The sequence below is a fragment of the Colias eurytheme genome, chromosome 12 (genome assembly GCF_061535395.1).
Source record: "Colias eurytheme isolate Ceu_HAF_F1 chromosome 12, ilColEury1 Martin Lab GWU primary, whole genome shotgun sequence".
Lineage (NCBI taxonomy): Eukaryota > Metazoa > Arthropoda > Insecta > Lepidoptera > Pieridae > Colias > Colias eurytheme.
In genome coordinates this window covers 8,202,319-8,215,103 of record NC_142991.1, presented here as the reverse complement: position 1 = coordinate 8,215,103, position 12,785 = coordinate 8,202,319, and the positions used below count along the sequence as shown (strand labels likewise).

The window sequence follows — 12,785 nt, the reverse complement described above, 5'->3', positions numbered from 1 at the left end:
AACACGTTTTTAATTAAGCTCGTTCATTATCACTTGGTAAGCGGGTTGTATTCCACCACTAGTCCCTTTAATAGGTATAACGTGACTACACATGTGCCCATCTGGTGCTTTCATCTATCCATTCGCCCACTTAATGTGATTCTGATTTGTGATCTTTATGTGCCCTTTGTTGCATTCTTTCATTTAGCTTGTGCTTTATCCTGTTAGGATAATTTTCGTCCCCTTGTTGGTGACTTTAAATTTAGATGTATGAGATGGTATCTCAGGATTTTTCCAGATCCTTGTGTCTAATTCGTCATGTTGTGTTTATAGATCTAGCTTTTACGTAAATGCAAATTATCTATAATGTTTACAGTGGAAGAAAACAATAATATAGGTTTCATAGCCGCCAATCGTACTTATTAGCATAAATCGAGTTGGATGGAAAAAATGGGTTTCTTTATATCAATTATTCATTATTATTGACGAGGCAATTACATACAGAAGTGTCGTAAAGTAGATATCGTTTTCAAATCAATATAAAATAACAGCTTGGAAGTGGGTCACTCTATTATTATGCATATCATATCGAACAGTAATTGTTCATAAATTGTATTGATTTAACCGGTCCACACAGCAGGAAATCTTCAATTATAAATACGTCTCTCTTAATTCGCACTCGCATAACGATGGTTTTGTGCGTGTATGAGTAACATCCGGCAAAGACATCTGTTCTTTCTGCTCTTAGCTCCAGTTATCAGTTGATGTCATCCTTTATCCACGTATCATCGATGGCGATGTGCAAGTGGTTTAATAAAGTGATCATTTGAATTTGAATTGAGGTCCTTGACATTTACAATATTAAGTCTGGGATGAATACAATTGTGATGTAGATTTTGAAAGCTTGTTATATTTTGATATTGTTATTTAAATTTTACTGAAGGACCACAAATATATTCCCATTGTGGCGTGTTAAATACAACGCAAAAGTCTAACTGTAATCCTAAAACACAGCAAGCGAATGCTATACTTAAATCTTATAATGTTCATGATATTATTCCTATTAAAATAAATGGTATAAGAGACAAAGTTGTTGGGTAACGGAACGCGATATCAAATCTCGCAACGAAAATGACAGACACGCTACACTCACGCGAGTGTCTCGAAACTGTTCCGGTCATTTGGTCACGATCTAACATTCTAACACATCTGTGCACGGAATGTAAAAATAATATTTGCTCACAGTTCATACGTATCGATTCCGATCGCCGTTATAATTACTTATTTCGATTCGTTTCACTCGGCGCCGTTCCGATGATTTATGCCAGTCCGATATTCTACCTTTTATCCACCATTTATCTCTCATTCGTTCTGAATTATGTAAATGTTTTACGATAGCCTCTTTAATATCATAGCTTCGATAGCGTTATGTGATTTATTGGCGGCTCGTATACATATGATGCATGGTTTTTACTCTATTTGACGTGAGATGGATGCATGTGGCGGAGTTCCTTATTGCTGTCGTTTGTTGTAAAATTTAGTGGACACGATATGTCGTTGTCGCTTCGATGTCGTTTATTTTCTAATGTCTTGAAGTAATGGTGATTTATTGATTCGAGATTCGATGATAATGTACTTTACTGTAATGTTGTAACAGGTTCCCTTTCTGTGTATAATAATGTGGTTTAAATATCAAAGGTGCACGCACGATATGTAAAATTTTCTGTTAATTGAATTTATATCAATTCCATAATTATATAAAAGAAAAACAAGTTGTCTGGTATATCTTACATTACTTTAAATATAATATGTAACCATCGAGATATTATGTAACTGGCTAGTAACTGATTCTAATTACTTATTTTGCATAATATGTAACATACATTTATAATTATTAATTGCTGCATGCATACTAGATATGCATCTGATACTTTCTACTGCCACGGCCATATTTATTTAACTTGTAACGATGCAAGACTAGTTTGATTAAATAAATGAAGTGGATTTTCTAGGAAATGTTTAAATAGACTCGGGTTCATAAAGCAACTATCCACGACATTCGTTTTAGACAAGACTTAACATTATTTACGGTGGAAGCATGTAGTCAGGGCTGTGATACATCCGTATTCACCTCAAGCATGGCTATTAATTTGTCATCATTCAATATTGCGCATGATATTTAAAATTTATTACCAAAGATAACGCGTTATCGAGAGAGATTTACTGCACGTTCGTAACTTTGATTTAAACACTCCAGTAGCGGTAATAAAAATGTCGAACGAACACTAAACCCAATTCTTTATCATATATCACAAACAATAGATCATAGTTTACGAACCCTTCACGTCTTAAGTGCGCGATATATTTGTTCCGATGAATGTGCACTAACTAGCGGTGGCGGTGTTATTTATGACAGGCGATACTATCAACCCGCACTTGTCAATCACTAGAATGCCAGATGGACTCGACGGACCTGAGCATAAAGCACGGAGACTGAATCTAAGCCTTCGCCCTTTTCAATTGAAATTAAAATTGCCGAGCAATGCTGTTGTAATACCGTCCGTTGTCTATGGTCATCCATCACCCGAGGTTCCGCGCGTAACGAGCCTTTATTCGAAAGTATATGCGCCTGCGACCGTTTTTACACCCTCCGAAGTTTTTTATTGATGGATCACGAATTTGTATTAGCTTATCGTCTTCAAATATATATCTTGATCAATGCTTGTCTGTTCCGTTTAAAGGTCTACAACCTACCATTTCGTTATCTGCCGTTCATCTCGCGCATGTGTTAAGTGTGCTATAATAGACTGCTATTCATATTTGTTTTTTCTGAATGCGGTAGCTTGAAGGGATAAAGTGTATCAGATCAGCATAACTGCATATCTAATTCGGACCCCACGTAAATCAGCGATGTAGCTTAAGAAATTGCCCTAACGACTGTCAGATTGTATCGCAATATTGACGTTTCAATACAATGCCGTGCATCAATCAGAGGAGCTGACGTATAGAAAACGACACGCCTTGTCTGTCTTTGAGCCAAACGTGTATGTAAATAACATTTAAAAGGGTGTAATAAATTTACCGTGTCCTTAGTAAGATTGTGTGCAAATTACGGAACAAATTATTCTGCGTTCACAGCGTTATATATTTTAGCTCATGAAACAAGTTCATGAATGCATAATCCATACTAATATTATAAATGCGAAAGTAACTCTGTCTGTCTGTCTGTTACTCAATCACGCCTGAACTACTGAACCAATTTGCATGAAATTTGGTATAGATATATTTTGATACCCGAGAAAGGACATAGGATAGGTTTTATCCCGGAAATCCTACGGGAACGGGTTTTTCTCTGAAAACACGGGCGAAGCCGCGGGCGGAAAGCTAGTATTAAATAAGCAACGAAATATGTCCAATAAATAAATTAAAAACGATGTTAAGGAAGACTGATGATTTAAAAATGTATTTAATTCCTAGTCCACAAATATTCGCTAATAACTTTAAAGATACGAGATTTGAATCAATTTGCATTAACGTTTTACGAAGCTATATTATAATCTCGTACCCGTCTTAAAATTATTCATGAACATATTCATTGCCAATTTTGATAGCTGTATCACTATACCGGTTCCTTTCATCGATATTTTTATGTTGTATTAATCAAAAGTTGAAGCTAGTCGGTGAGAGAATAGATAAACTGTTTCTTGGTCTAGTTTTGCTGTCGTCTGTGGGAATTAGTTTTATACAATTTATATTATCATAAATTTCCTCAATGCTAGAAATGTTGCTGCGTAAGTAGGCCACAAAAGGATGATAGGAATCTCATTAAAAGCTAAAATATATCTAATTTATACATTTTTAACAGTGGCTGTAGCTATTAATACATCTGTCAATGTATGTGAACATTAATGTGAATAAATCCACGAACACAATCATTAAAAACTTTCGTCTTTCCAGAAATACATTTTATAATAATGTAGGTAGGAGCTTTTATGGAATATTTGTGTGCTGAGAACAAAATACGTGATGTAACAGTATGGAATCTCAGTGTTTTACGCTGGTACGAACGCACCAATGATTAATAGCCTCGGGATGATAGCAACAGCCGGACAATATTGTCTCATTTTCCGTTAATGATCTATTGAACATATGCTATCGGTTGTGCACGGTCTTTCACTTGACTTTCTAATGTAAACAGTGTGTGTTTTTAATTTTGGTATGAGTATTAATGAATCTTTTATTGTGCCGAAAGGTTTTGCGCGCAATTATCTTTCTTCTAAACTATGTGCCCTTTTGCATATTTCACCAGTCAATATTCACATATTGGATACAATTTATTGTTCCATCATAAGATTATCAATGAATTAAGAAATAGTTGATGTGATAGGTCAATTAAAACAATTCTAACGTGAAAAATTTTTTGCAGATGCATCCTTCTCGAATAGACAATAGCAACGTGTTATTACACAAAACACGGCTCGCAATACGGTGAAATTACTGTGATTTTATTTCCAATATAGAATAGATATGCCAACAGCATCGTGTAATCGTCCCAAATTACTCGAGACTCGGTCAGTGTTGGTTCTTCAAATGGTATTTATTGTTCTTGCAACAATGTGGTCTTTAAAACGCGTCGTGACTTTCACAAAATTTAAAGAGGCACTGATAGTATGTGTCTCTCTAAATAATGCATTAGTATCATCGACATATCACACCAGTGACAGGTATATTTTTATTATTGCAGAACAGTTAAGTGTTTTTGCCTTTTGCTTCATTTAATTGGGTTTGTTTATTCTTATGTTTAGGCCTGTTAGTCTTTTTTATGTCTAGCATTATTGTATTGTGCCAACCTTAGCTTTTTTCAATCAAGCATTCTTAAGTTTGGGGTAGGACAGGATCTCGATTTACCGCAAAAACCTTATCACTAATTTCTCTTCTCTCATTAATATTATTATCAGCACCGCTAGAATGTGAAACAAAATCTATATTTAATTCAGCTTTACAATATTTTCGTTCGCGTTTATCAGTGACAAAATGTTCTTCGCAACGGTCTTTCCGTTATTCAATTTTTTTGTTCACTTCTCAGAAATAGATAACGCGGTTATTTTAGTGTTGTGGTGATGGTTATACGATTGTATTTAATCATGAAGAATTATGATTTTAATGCGAAGAGTTATTCTTTGACTTACAATTTGGATACCTGAAGTGTCAAGTAAATGGACGTCTAAAGGAAATTTTAACGCAAGCACCTATCGCTTTAAAATTTGATAGATAAAATTTTTGCATTCAAGCATGAAGATAATGATGGCTTTACGTTTATCGTTAGCAGTTGTGTCGATGCAGTCATACCGATACATCAATGCTTTACTTGCATTCTCTGTGAAATTAATTTCACCGTCCGTCCGTCGGTTGCGAGCTTCGTAATTATCTCGGCATCCTACGCCCAGTAATGAAGATATCGCCTGATCTTTATTGCCGTAATGAAATATAGAGAAATAGTTACACGGGACTAGATTTACAACTCGCAACTTGTGTGATAATGGCGGGAAATGTCTGTTATGTGTGTTTTAATGACACAATTTCTTGGATGCGTAATTGGGATGTTAGTGTGCGTGTTGGCTGTTAGTTAGGCTGTAAGGTTTCGCTTAAATTGTAATGTTTGTGAGGTTTTTGATACGCGTTCTTTGAAAGTTATACAATTACAATTTTAATAAAAATAGATGCATAGATTGCGGATAAACAATATAATAGAATATTTCTTTATTCAAAGACCAATAGGCCAGTGCTTTCACAGCTTCTTTTCAGCCAATACATATCGAAGAATTTAATCAGTAAAATACTCTATTTACACTTTGCTCAAGAAACAAGTCTTTATAACATACCGTATTGAATTGAATGCTTTCTATCTACAAATCATTTGTCTCAAACTTGTTCATCTCAGAACACGGTCGTATAGCACTCGTAAAACCTCGTGGTTCACAATTAAGCTTTCGTCTCAACTTGCGGTAGGCCGTTCACCGCTTGAAGGACGTGCATAAATAATGGAGTGGCTTTTTATCGGCGACACACTATTTAAGAGTTTCTTGATCTCGCTCGAATGTTTGGGATTTTGAAGGTTCATTGATTAGACGATTGTTCGACGTGGTGAAATGTTTGATGTGGTTGTAGTGCATTAGGTACTAGAATACTTAATTTCTGCGGTTGTAGTGACTTTCATTGTGGTAAATTTGAAGGTGTTAATGTGGGAATGTTTAGTTGATTTTGTTTGTAGGTTATGTTTATTAGCGTTACTCTTACTAGAGGCAATAAGTTATGGTTTTAATCGTAACGTTTTTTGTTGCAGATATTTCATTCTCAATCTACCCGAATGCACGCACCGAGTTTCTCTGATATAAATGTAAGTATCGCTTGTTTAAATTACATAAATTAAGTTAGGTGAGCAAAAAAATAAATCGTCTATGGATAATTTATTCATTCAAATATGTTAATTAGTGAATTAATTCGACCGCATACTTGAAGCGAATTTAAAATTACTATAACTTCTTTGTCTTCAACATTATGATATTATAGTAGGGGAGCCCAGGATGCTAAATGTGGATTTACTCGAGCGTCACGGGAACCTATTAGAATTGGTAGATTAGACCATAGCGAGAAAAAAAGGTCCTATAATGTTTTCACTTTTAGCGGTGGGGAAGGGTTTTTTTGATTTTTTTTTAATTTAAAAAAGAAAAAAATTGGCTTGGATATACTCAAGCGCGTTAGATATTGATATTTTGCATGCTCCAGGACGTCACTGAAAAAAAGTATACGTTAATCTGACGATTTAAGTGGCGATTTAATCGCTATGAAGAAAGGGTAAAAAATTAAAGTAATATTATTCGAGCGCGTCAGATTAATATATGGGGGGGTTAATTACAATATAAGAAGTCCCCATTTCGCTAATCTGACGATTCGAGCTCAACCTTAGGGAATTATGGATTATTCAAATTTTCCAGCGGGGCCCCTGAGCGCACCCACCAACCATAACTGCTCATATTGACTAGAGGTACTAATGAATAGCTAAGGTACCGTCCCTTATAGTAATCTGACGCGCTCGAGTAAATCCCAAAATCCCCTCTTGGCCTCCCCTACTACAGTGAAACTTGGTTAAGTGGGACCTGGATAAGTGGGAAACCTCCATAAATAGAACTCATACTGAGGCCGAGGTCCCAACACTTTGGCACTGAATTACCTCTGTTAGTGGGACGAGGTAAACCTCTATATCTGGAATTTGTTCTTTCGATTTATCATCATAGTTACCTCTATAACTGAGACAGCGAGTAAATTTTATATGCATAAACCTCTGTAACTGAGATAACATTGTTTATTTACTCATTCTTATTCTACCCATAAATTCCACACGTAATTCCAAGTACGTAAATACAAATTTTGAGCTTCAATTACCTTCAGTTTTAGTTTCGCTTTACTATCATAAAGATGTTTATTTTAAAAATGTCAAATTATTATTGGAACCCTCTGTAAATGAGACAGATATTTATTTATACCTGTATATCTGAGACACTGGGTAAGTGGAATACCTCTATAAGTGAAACGACATTGCCGGTCCCTTGATGTCTCACTTAACCAGGTTTCACTGTATTATGATGCTTTGTATCAGTTGATTTTGTCAATATTCGATCAATAAACGACACGATCTATTTCATAATATAATATCCGAATTGGAAACAATAATGCGACGTTCGTAACACAAAATCCAAGCGTAAAGATATTATCTAATTGCTGCAGTTATCTGGATCTCTGTCACGTTACATTACATGTTATTCGGTATCGCCGTGTTTCGAAATGTAATTACGCGAAACAAATGAGCCATGAGCAATACTGAAGCGCTATTTGCGAAGGATACGGCTTGAGAAATACGCATTATTAATAATAAACATCTGTAGTTGTTGTTTATCTCGAGATCGCTTCGTTTTAACTGGTACAGTTCTACGGGAGATGGTACTGTCTTGTCCGTTGCGTAAGGCGTTAATTTCATGGGTAATAATGATGGTTTTGATTCGGGGAAAGGTTTCGTTTAAGAGTTAAAGTGCCAATAGTATTTGGAGTTATCGGTATTGGTCTCCATGTGTTAATAAGCAACCTACTGATGCGATGTAGAAGTCCGTTTTAAGTTAGACAGACTCTTCCTTTTATATACTCCTGGACTAACACTCTAGAAATTAGGCTTATACATATGTGGTCAAATTCTAAAGAAAAGTTAATTGAAGTATAGCAATAACACAAGAGATATTATGTTAGTTTTATCATAACCATCAACAGTGCCACGGTCCGACTCAAATCGATTCGTCCCGGTCGAGAGCCTGTGCATTGGATGACGCGTGCGATACGCAATATTATACATATATCCAATATTATCTACACTAATATTATTAAGAGGAGGTTTTGTGTTTATACTCCGAAAGTTGTGGACTGATTTGAAAAACTATGACGCCAACAGAGAGCTGCGTTATTTTTGAGTGCCTATATCTTATTTTGTTTTTATCCCGTGTCAACCCGCGAGGAAATTTTGGGGTAGTGTTATATGCCCACTTTCTTCTCTCTTTGGCATGTACTGCAAGATTAAAATTGTTGCGAGTATTGCTCGAATCGTAATCACGGTTTGTTTGTTTGTGTTTCGGGTTATAGGTAGAAATCACACATACATTTTTCTATTTCTTCTTACCCACTCTGGATTCTGCTATTGTCCAGTGTATGTTAACGACTGATTCGAATTTACGGTTACAACCTCCACAAAAATATGTCTTAATATCTAAGAGTTATTTACATGTTATGTATTGACGCGTTTAAACTTTAAGTATAAAGCGTCTGATAGTTGTTTGGAAAGTAATTATCTTTGTTAATTGTGCCTAATAATATATAATAAACATTACCAGCATACATTGAATGGAAACGTGTGTAAATCAAATGGTAAATCATAGGGCCGATAACGTAATTAATGGCAACACGTCTTCGTTATTTATTGTCTATTCTTAATACTGTTAAATTGGTGTGTACAGTGAAAGTGTGTCGTGTGCTATAATGAATTTTGTAATTTAATGTTTCAACGGTGTATGAAATATGACCAATATATTTCTTGTACTGTAGAATGTTTGATACAGTGACCGCACGGTAAATTGGTTATGTGTTTATGTTTTCTACTGCTATGTGTATTATTTGTTCTGTACTTTCATTTTTGGCATAGTATGAATAATTCATGATAATTTTTAATCGCTTCATAGCAACTTTAACAACGCAGGATACTTTCTTACCCCATGCCTTACCATCTATTCAGTAAAAGTGTTATGCTCGCATAAAATACTCAATATCATTTATCAAATTAATAAAAATTTGTATCTATATATCTGTTAGTAATTTCATTACTTCATAGAGGAGACCACAACGTATATCAGAAATCTGTTTACAAGTAAGTAACCTGTAGTTTCCCACGCGTGCGCATCTTTGCAGGATATGCGGAATTACAGTGATATTTCTATATCTCATTACATTGAGATTTCTACCGGACCTGTGCGGTCTAATTGATTTTGAATTATATGGCTATGGTGGTCCATTTGGTGTACGCATTTGTGATTCGTTATTGAAAGACTATTGTACAATCTTAAAAGTTGATTGATGATGATTTTTTGAGTTTTTAAACTTGTTTAACTATTTAATTCAATGGACCAAACCACATCCTGCGATGCGATTACCAAAGGATGTGGTTGTGCGATTCCTATTGAAAAATGGCGTGTTTTATCTATTTCACTTGTAAAATTGCAAACAAGAAGATAATTGTTTCTAGGAATAAATAATATAATAAAATTAATTACAATATAGGTAATACTCAATAAAATACTTCCAAGAAGCATACTCTAAACCTATTTATAGGTCAAAATACGATCTTAATGTTTAAAAAATATGTAAACCTATTTATAGGTCAAAATACGATCTTAATGTTTAAGCACTAGGGTTCAAAATTTCCCGAGTACCTTCTATATGTGCAGTACCGGTAGCTGCTAAGCTATGTGTAACTTGTTACGGATTTACAGACATGTATCACTTGATTTAGTATAATTTGATTATGTTGTTTGGTGAACAGAGATCTTGAGATGTAGTGGCCGAAGATTTACGCAAGTTGCTATAGGTAATGCAATTATTGTTTAGGACGTAGATTGTGTAATATGTGACTAGAGATAAAAGTTTGAAATCACCATCTTTTTCAGTTCTTTTAATTTAAGACAATTTTCTGTATGAAATTATACTAAACAATGTCATTAATAAATGATGATAATCAATAAATAAGACCCTTTGTTCATTTAATTAAAGTAAATATAAATTAATTAAAGTAATCTGCAAACCCTGAATTTCACTTCTGAATAGGTACTGATACAAGACATAAAACAAATACTAAACATTATTTAATGTTACGCTTACACGGAGCGCTGTTAAATCTCTTACGGGCAATACATTTAACCCGAAAGTGGCATAGGTCGGGCACAACATACCCCAGTCACATATAAAATTACCGGGTGAATCAAATAAACAAGTATTGCTTCGCTAACACCTCGTCGGTCACGAAGTTTATTTTAATTCGTGTGAGATAAGCGCTCATTGAAATTTGCATGAAATTGTATTAAGCGGATCTAATATGCGTCAAGCTAACGCTAGCTTCAGTTTATACTTGATAGTTTGTATATTATTTCATTGTAGTACATGTTGTGCGCGCATTTTATCTAATAATTGACTATTGCATTAATAAAGACATTAATATAAATTTATTGTTTTATTAGTAGTAGATGTAGCAATAAATCAGATTATTGTTGTTCTGTTGTTTAATCGTGTGGTAGTTAACTCGGTACGTGTAGTGTTTTTGTGAATTGATTATTCTCGCAAATTGAATACCAAAGTTTCCTTTATTTTCATATCCAATCGTACGTTGTAATATAACTACACTATAAAGCATACATTTTAGAAGCATGGATACCGTATGATCAATTCCTGTATTATTCAATAAATACAGATTCTCCCATGAAACGTACAAATAATTTCATAGAATGTCATGCAAGTATGCACAGCGTGATACATTCAATAAGTCACAGCGGTGAAGGGTTGAATAGGAGAAATGACGTCATAACCCGTTATAATGCTTTAGTGCTGGATACTGGATATTAATTTGCATGCAAACTGCGCTTTCCTCTTTACTTTCGATAAACAAATTCCTTTAAATGCAGTGAGTGGATATAAAACAGCGGGATCTGATTTTACTGTTTCCTTATTGATTTTTCGATCGATCGATCGTGTCTTGTGGACTGTATTTAAGTGCTACTAAAGTAGGTATGATGGGTATACATATAGTAACTTTTTATAAACTTTAGAGTACAATAATAGAAATTTGAATATAAAGTAGAATATTTCATTTGTAAAGCAACAGCAAATAGACATCTATAAAAAGTTCTCTCTTTCTTTCTATGAAAAGCATCTTTTTCTAGAAATTTACAAGCGACTCGAATAGCGATATATTTAAGTCTTTAATAATAATAAATTAACATCCCATATGCTTGTAAATGACAAAATATTTGAAGATTAACGGCGTTTTAGCGTCGAATCGATATATCTAAAGAATTCGGAAGCGGCGCCATATAATGAGTTGCTTCAGTGTGAAGAAATTTATGCTAATTGCACTTTTGTTTGCTCATATTCATATAAACGCGCTCATAAAATATGGAAATTATGAGTTGACTTGCTTTCTTTTTTATATTCGGATACATTAAGTTGAATTATAATAGTCAATACTTGATAAAATTATTAATAATTATAGTGATTCAATTAATTATTATAAACACGTTTTCATAATGATCTATAGATATTAGTTTATGCTGGTTTTGATTATCTTATATTTTAAAATGACTTTATAGTGGAAACGATAGTATTGTTATTCCAGAGAATCTTATTATCTGGTGATGTTGTCATTCCTATTATTAAAATAATGTTAATAAGTATGATTAATAACATTACTTATTATTATCATGATGAACTTGCTCTTTCGATGTCCAAAACGCTGAAAAATTTATATTCAGATAATTAAACTGATGGAGAAATGCTAATAAAAATAAGCAAGAGCAAATTTAAGAAAAGGTTGATAAATTGGTTTAAGATTGGTTTAATGTTTTGCTCTGTTGGATTTGTATACGCTTGGATTAGAATAATGACTGTTAAAAAAATAGTCTCTAGGCCGAGATGGCAGCAGCTTAATCAAATCAAAAGTTCTTTATTGTGCAACACAGGGTCAGATACAAATAAAAATAAACAATCTGTCACTAAAAGAGCACAACCGACGGTCAGACTCAATCTATACTAATATTATAAAGTTGAAGAGTTTGTTTGTTTGTTGGTTGTTTGTTTGAACAGGCTAATCTCAGCAACTACTGGTAACTGGTCCGATTTGAAAAATTCTTTCGGTGTTAGATAGCCCATTTATCGAGGAAGGCTATATATCATCACGCTAAGGCTGGCGCTACACATTGGCTTCAAAGTTTGAGCAAACATTTGACCAAACTTTGAAGTGAAAACTTTGACGCAAACACGATTACAAATATGCCTACTAGACTTGTTTTCAAATGTTTTACGGCACAGTTATTGCAAAGATGGCTGATAGATCGGAAGACGATTTTGTGGACGCCGTCAATCTGTTTTATTTGATTGCGTTCAATTTTTGGTTTCATTCTTTACATCAAAATGTAATTACATCAAAATGTAATTATTATATATAT

At 34.1% G+C, this 12,785-nt stretch overlaps 1 protein-coding gene across 2 annotated transcripts in view; it reads left to right on the top strand.

Annotated features, from left to right (window-relative positions):
• Positions 1-12,785, top strand: part of Ntan1 (N-terminal amidohydrolase 1) — a 75,416-nt gene that overhangs the window by 45,274 nt on the left and 17,357 nt on the right. For both annotated transcript variants that reach the window (XM_090107897.1, XM_090107896.1), the window contains one exon: positions 6,323-6,376. The gene's annotated coding sequence lies outside the window, so the exon portion shown is untranslated. The remainder of the gene's footprint in view (positions 1-6,322; positions 6,377-12,785) is intronic.